At 43.8% G+C, this 6,810-nt stretch overlaps 1 pseudogene; it reads right to left on the bottom strand.

Annotated features, from left to right (window-relative positions):
- Window positions 1-1,696: 1,696 nt before the first annotated feature.
- Window positions 1,697-2,716, bottom strand: LOC133774350 (small ribosomal subunit protein eS4-like; annotated as a pseudogene).
- Window positions 2,717-6,810: the final 4,094 nt, after the last annotated feature.

The raw sequence follows: 6,810 nt of genomic DNA, 5'->3' as shown, positions 1-6,810 counted from the left end.
CCCAAATACCCAAATCAGCTGAGGTGGGGCCAGGCTGAAGCCAGGAGCCTAGAACACACTCTAGATCTCCCACATCAGTGACAAGGACCTAAGCACATGAGCCATCATCTGCTACCTCCCAGGATGCACATTAGCAGGAAGTTAGATCAGAAACAGAGTAGCAGGGACTTGAACCACACATTCCAATACAGCAGGTGGGCATCCCAAGTGGTGGCTTGACCTGCTGGACCACAACACCCACTTCCTATCTTCATTTTAAATGGATACGTATTGCCATACAAAATGCCTAAGAATTTCCTCCAATTCACACTCCTACTAACCCTGTAGGAGTAAATAATTGCTAACACTAAATAACATGAAACATGTTGATCATTTCCAGTCAGATAGGTGAAAAAGGTATCTCAATTTATTTTATTTGTGTTTAAGCAATTCTGAATAATTTTGAACCTTTTACAAAGGTTTATTGACCCTTTTCATTTCTATGAACTACTTGTTTATATCTACGGTGTATTTTTCTACTGAGTCACTGGCCTCTGTTGTTGACATACAAGATCTTTATAGAAATGCCTTTTGTCTGTTCTACAAATGCCCCATCCCCACACACATACTTTTCTGCAATTTATCTTTTTTTTTTTTGCCATTTATCTTTTATTTAATTTTATTTTCCAGTGAAAAGGGAATGATCTCCTTTCTTCTCAACCTAAAGGGTCATGAGCAACACCCCTTAACCAAAATGTTATCTAGGAAGGTAGACGTTAGCCTACGTGTGAGAGGAGCCAAAGGGGAAATGGGAAGGAACACAGAGCTGTACAGGCACGGGTCTGAAGCAGCCCAGTGTTTACGACAGTCCTTCCAGTGTTTGATTACTTCAGAGGAGCCCCAGCCTTCCCCCAGGGAGACATGCCAGGAGAATCCTCCTCACCCAGTGCCAAGGGGGCTATTCGGTCTGATAACACTGCATAATAAAGCCTGGGCGGGGGGGGGGGGGGGGGGGAGACTTCACATCCTGAAAGTCCTTTGCCCAATAATATCCCAAAAGAGGAGGGATGGGCAAGGAGAAATGATGGAAGACGTGGACCTCAGATCCATATAAACCCTGTCAATATGCAGACTGGACATTCAGTTCCTTGCTGACTCACCTACCCAGCCTGTTGGGTGTACAGTTTCATCAAACTTTGCTAGCTTGCTTACCACCACTCTGTCTCAGTGGTTTTTTTTTTTTTTTTTTTTTTTTTTTGACAGGCAGAGTGGACAGTGAGAGAGAGAGACAGAGAGAAAGGTCTTTCTTTGCCGTTGGTTCACCCTCAAATGGCTGCCTAGGCCGGCACGCTGCGGCCGGCGCATCTCGCTGATCCGAAGCCAGGAGCCAGGTGCTTCTCCTGGTCTCCCATGCCGGTGCAGGGCCCAAGCACTTGGGCCATCCTCCACTGCCTTCCCGGGCCATAGCAGAGAGCTGGCCTGGAAGAGGGGCAACCAGGATAGAATCCGGCACCCCAACCGGGACTAGAACCCGGTGTGCCAGCGTCGCAAGGCGGAGGATTAGCCTGTTAAGCCATGGCGCCAGCTTTTTTTTTTTTTTTTTTTTTTTGCATGGCATTGTTTTTAATTAAGTACAAAGACTTTACTAACATGTAGCCTAAGATCATTTCACACACAGCCAGTATCATCTCCCTTTTCAATGGTGAGGCAGATTCCCTTATCCTTGAGGAAGAGAAATCCATAAGTTGTTGCCTTTGCCAATAATGAAAATGTTGCAGTCAAGTTGCAAAGCTGTTACCGTTGGCATCTTTTACATGAACCACATCAAAAGAACCAGGATCTCTCTCAATTGTTGATCATACCAATTCTTCCCAGGTTGGTACCTCCAGTCACTATGCACAGGTTACTAGCATCAAACTTGATGAAATTAGTAATCTTGCCAGTCTCCAAATCCATCTGAATTCTATCATTCACCTTGATGAAGAGATTAGGATTGTGGATTGTGGTCACCAGATGAGGGATTCCTTTCACGTCCACAAAGTTCTTTCTCATTTTGCACAACATGTACTTGGCCTCCTCAAGGATAATGAGATGAACAGCACAGTGACTCTTGGTATCATATATCAGATGCAAATCTCCCCAGTCTTGTCAGTCCTGATGATATCCATAAAACCAGCAGGGTAGGTTATATTACTTCAGCCTTTGTCATCAATCTTAACAAACTGCTGGGGCCAGTGCTGTGGCATGGTAAAGCGCTGCTTGCATCCCATATGGGTGTTCAAGCCCCGGCTACTCCACTTCTGATCCAGCTTTCTGCTATGGCCTGGGAAAGCAGTAGAAGATGGCCCAAATCCTTGGGCCCCTGCACCCATGTGGGAGACCTGGAAGAAGCTCCTGGCTCCTGATTACAGATTGGTGCAGCTCCAGCCATTGCGGCCAATTGGGGAGTGAACCAGCGCATGGAAGAACTCTCTCTCTCTGCCTCTCCTTCTCTCTGTGTATAATTCTGACTTTCAAATGAATAAATAAATCTTTTTAAAAAACCTGCTGGCTGCAAATTTTCTTTATCCTCTGTCAGTGCATATTTTAGCCTATTCCTTAGGAAAATGAGAGGGAGACATTCTCTCAGCTTGTGGGGACAAGTGGATGGATGAGGAACAAACACACTGGTCAATTTATCCACTGCAATGCTTTGGTGCTGCTACTCGCTCAGATGCTTCTTGGGATCACGAGCCATGGCTGTACTACAAATGGAAAGAGCTGACTTACTTTTCTTATAGGGGAAGAGAATTGTCTGAATTAGAGGTCTTATCATTCAAGGTAGATTAGAGAATTCCTTGTACAAAGAGATTACTTTTTTTTTTTTTTTTTTTGTTTTGTAACCGGTTTGGAGGGTCTATGTGATGCCTTGAGGAAGAGGAATTCTAGTTTCTTTGCTTGCCTTTGAAAAGAATGAAGAGTTGGCTGGCGCCGCGGCTCAGTAGGCTAATCCTCCCCTTGCGGCGCTGGCACGCCGGGTTCTAGTCCCGGTCGGGGCACCGATCCTGCCCCGGTTGCCCCTCTTCCAGGCCAGCTCTCTGCTGTGGCCAGGGAGTGCAGTGGAGGATGGCCCAAGTGCTTGGGCCCTGCACCCCATGGGAGACCAGGAGAAGCACCTGGCTCCTGCCATCGGAACAGCGCGGTGCGCCGGCCGCAGCGCGCCTACCGCGGCGGCCATTGGAGGGTGAACCAACGGCAAAAAGGAAGACCTTTCTCTCTGTCTCCCTCTACTGTCCACTCTGCCTGTCCAAAAAAGAAAGAAAGAAAGAAAGAAAAGAATGAAGAGTAAGAGAAAGGAGAGCAAAAGGTTGGAGAAAAACTTTGCTTCTGTGGCTGCTTCTGGTTTGAAGAATTCTTTTGTCAGCCCCAACAATGGAATCTAATTGATTTATTTATTTGAAAGGCAAAGAGAGAGAACAAGAGAGCCAGAGAGAGAGAGCACATCTATTGGTTTATGCAATAATGGTCAGGACTGGTTCAGGCCTGAAGCCTGCAGTGGGAATGCAATCTACATATCCCAGGTTAGTGGCAGAATGCAGTCAGCTGAGCCAGAAACCAATCAGTAGAGCCATCACCTCTAATCAGCTTTATTGTGATGCTGGAGCACAGAAATTACATGAATTGACTAAGGTTAATCAATAGGTCAGCAATCACAGAGCAGGAAGCTGGAGTTAGGAGCCAGAGTTTGGAATTGAACCCAGGTATTCTGACATGGGTTGAGGGCATCGTAACTGCTAGGCTAAATACCTGGTCCCTATAAAGTATTTTAACATCCCCCCCAAACTAGTCACCTCTCACTGCTCTGCTTTTTCTGGTTTTCCTGGAGACATTCTTTTTATTTTTATTAGCTTGAGATGTCATTCTTCTGTATGATTGCCAATTTATTTGCTAATCTTACGTAAGTCACATAACTTCAGTGTTCAGCATCATAATAAAACAGACAAGCGTGGTTTGGAATGAATTCAGATTATAAATACATCTGGAAAGCATGAATGCTAAAGAGGTTATAAATATAAATCAGGAAAGGAAACCACAGGGTTAACCAGGAATCAGACAAGGGAAATCCCCTACTTTAGCTCCAGGTTTCAACTGCATTCCTCCTTTTCTGTTTACTTTGGCATTCCTGATGCCCAACCCACCACACATTTTATTACACAGTGTACATCATGAAAGCACAGGCCTGCAAGGAACCTAACCTGGCTCTCCCAAAGCCATCTCAGTTGGAAAATGTGCTGTCTTGCTTCTAAAGAACACAAATCTCTGAAATACCTCTCTCTCACACACATTGCCCTTAGCTCTTATTTCAAATCTGTAAATCCCCTGGTGACAGCATTTTTATAACTAATGCTTCTGCAATATGTGATTTTTAATTTTTAGTCTGGTACAGAAGACAACCCCTTCCAAGAAATGAAAAATTTAAATATTATTACCAATTAGGCTATAGGCATGCAGAAGAGGCCAAGGTTACCAATTGAAGACTTCTGAGGCCCACACTGGCAAAATTTTGTTCACATAATGAAGGTCTGCTTATCTGAGTTACCCAATTATTATTCATTCACAAACACTGAGCCAAGCGCTGGGCTAGGCACTGAATGAGAGACACATGTGTCTTCTCTGAGCCTACTCAATTACAGGAGAGAGGGATGTACAGAGGTATTTACAGACTGCTAAGTAATTTGGCAATAAATATTAAAAGTGATTTAAGTGGGCATATCATGGGGGAAATTTCATTTCTAAGGACTCAATTAAGAAAGTATCGGGGGCTGGCACCGTGGGACACTAGGTTAATCCTCCGCCTGCAGCACCGACATCCCATATGGGCACCAGTTCTAGTCCCGGTTACTCCTCTTCCAATCCAGCTCTCTGCTGTGGCCTGGGATGGCTGTGGAAGATGGCCCAACTGCTTGGGCCCTGCACCCTCATGGAGACCAGGAAGAAACTCTTGGCTCCTGGCTTTGGATCAGCGCAGATCCAGCCATTGTGTCCACTTGGAGAGTGAGCCAACGGAAGGAAGACCTTTCTCTCTGTCTCTCACTGTCTGTAAACTCTACCTGTCAAATAAATAAAATAAATACAATACAATAAAAAAGAAAGTATCAGAGTGGACACTGCTTCAAAGTTTAACTTCTGCTTGAGATGCCTGCATCCACCATATCAGAGCGGATGGGATAGAGTCCTGCCCCAACTTGTGATCCAGCTTCCTGCTAGTGTGCCTGAGGAGTAGCAGGTGATTGCACAGTACCATCCATGTGTCAGACCCACATGAAGCTTCTGACTCCAGGCTTTGGATTGGCCTAATCTCAGCCGTTATGCGTTTGATGAGAAAACCAGCAGATGGATATTCTCTCTCTCTCCCTTTCAATAAATACATAAATATTTTTGAAAAGGGAGGTTTATTCAGATGGGTGAACAAAGGGTATAGGACTTATTATCAAAGAATTTCCATAATAACAACACCAGAGAAGGAGTATAACCCAACTACCTAAATACCCAGCAGTAACAAGAATTAAGCAAATAAACCACGACAAAACCATGTGTTTGAATATTATAAAACCACAAGGAAAACAAAAAAAGCAATGCAGACCTAGTTGGATGGCTCTGGAGGACTTTTCCTGATGTACAATGGGAAAAAGACAGAAACCAAGTATTAGAGGACTCTATTTTTGTAAAGAAAAAATATACTTGGCAACAAAAAAATCTGAAATGATACACATCCAAATGTTAAAAGGAATTAACATTTAATTGAATTTTGGTTATAAATGATTGAAATAATATTATACAAATGGATAGATAATGATACAATTTAAACAGCTGGTTTAAATGATTTTATATTTTCAGATCATATGCAATATATTCTTAAAATATAATTATATATTCATACAAATATTTTACAAAGGGCATGTATTTATTTAGTAAGAACAAATCTTTCTAAAAATGTCAGGCTGTGATACAGTAACAGTGGCTCAGCAGCATTCCTTTCACCAACATGAATACAGCACCTTCTGTGCACTGGGCAAGAGCTGCACACTGGGCAGGCAAAGCTAACAAGAAGTCTTTCCTGCTCCCCAGTCCCAGCCTGAAAGGCTGTCAGAGAGCAAAGAGTCACCTTATGGAGGATGGAGAAGCAAAGCATTGCACAAAGTGACACTGAGGCTGTGCCTTAAAGAATAAAGAGGAGTTTGTGGGACGGGACAGAGAGTCTGGGAATATTGATAGGCAAGGGCATCAAGATCAGAAACATGAGAAGACACAGGAGGATCATGGCTACTGTGGATGTTTGTGCAGATCTGTACTGCATAAGGCTACCTGCTGAAGGAGTGGGGGAAGATACACACACCGGGCTTTGTTTGCCAGTCACAAACCCCAACTGCATCTTCCCATAGGGAGGAGCATCCTGTTACCCCCAATTTTCTTTTTAGTGGACAGTTAATAATTACACATATTTGTGAGGTATAATGTGGTATTTCAATACACATGTGTTAATTAGCACATCCATCATCATTTCTTGGGAGTACTCAAAATTCTATTCGCTACTTTGAAATATTCAATTAATGGTAGTTAACCATAGTGGAACTGTGCTATAGAACACTAAAAATTATACTTCCTATCCAGCTGCACCACATGTACCCATTACTATGCTCTCTCCATCCCCTTCTCCACCATGGCATTCCCAGGCTCAGTAGTGCATTATGAAATACCAAACCAGGCAGTAGTGAAAACCACATTGTAGAGCTGGCTCACCCCTGACTGGGTAAAATGCCTCCCCCCGCCCGGAGTGTCCCAAACACTGTG

Source organism: Lepus europaeus, chromosome 15 (genome assembly GCF_033115175.1).
Source record: "Lepus europaeus isolate LE1 chromosome 15, mLepTim1.pri, whole genome shotgun sequence".
NCBI classification, from domain to species: Eukaryota; Metazoa; Chordata; class Mammalia; order Lagomorpha; family Leporidae; genus Lepus; species Lepus europaeus.
This window is presented reverse-complemented; position numbering and strand designations above follow the sequence as displayed.